This window comes from Pituophis catenifer, unplaced genomic scaffold, assembly GCF_029215685.1.
Source record: "Pituophis catenifer annectens isolate HBS135680 unplaced genomic scaffold, rPitCat1.0.hap2 SCAF_3, whole genome shotgun sequence".
Classification (NCBI taxonomy): Eukaryota; Metazoa; Chordata; class Lepidosauria; order Squamata; family Colubridae; genus Pituophis; species Pituophis catenifer.
Genome location: NW_027256883.1, coordinates 191,434,385 through 191,435,036, shown reverse-complemented (window position 1 = coordinate 191,435,036; position 652 = coordinate 191,434,385).

Below are 652 nucleotides of genomic sequence, written 5' to 3'. Positions count from 1 at the left end.
AATTACATGTGAAAAAAAAAAATAAGAAGTGATCTTCACATGCAGCTGTGACTGAATGCTGCAGAATTTACAGATTAGCCTCAATGGACGCCTCACCCTTTGCAAAGAGAACCAGATGTCAAAGTTTAGATTTGTTGGTGGCTGTTCCCAAAATTGCACTGACTTGCCTGTTTTGCCACTGCCTACTTTCCCCCCCCTCCCTCTTTCTCTACAAATCTGCCTTTAAAAAAAAAAAAGGCAACTGACTGGAAAGATAGAAAGAAACCAAGCCCCATTACTGGAGCTTCTCCAAACAGTCCTTTCTGTGACATTATGGGTTACACATTTCCAGAGTCTTGATCCTTACAGGAAGAAGACAAAGATGTGGAGACTCTGAACTTGTTGAAGCTGAAGCATACTTACCATTTGTACTGCCTGCTCAAATGCATTGGGGAAATACTACAAGTAAAATATAGGCTCATATGCTTCCACTAGCTCTAGCAGTCTATAATGTTGAATGATGAACGTTTGCTCTCTTCAAGCACCATTGTTGCATATGCTACTGATATTTTGTCCATCTGGTAAATTAATAGCTTCTATGGGGAAGCACCCTCATGCTGAACAAAGTATGGCCTTGCTGCATCTAGTTAAGATTCTTTTCATCTAACAATGC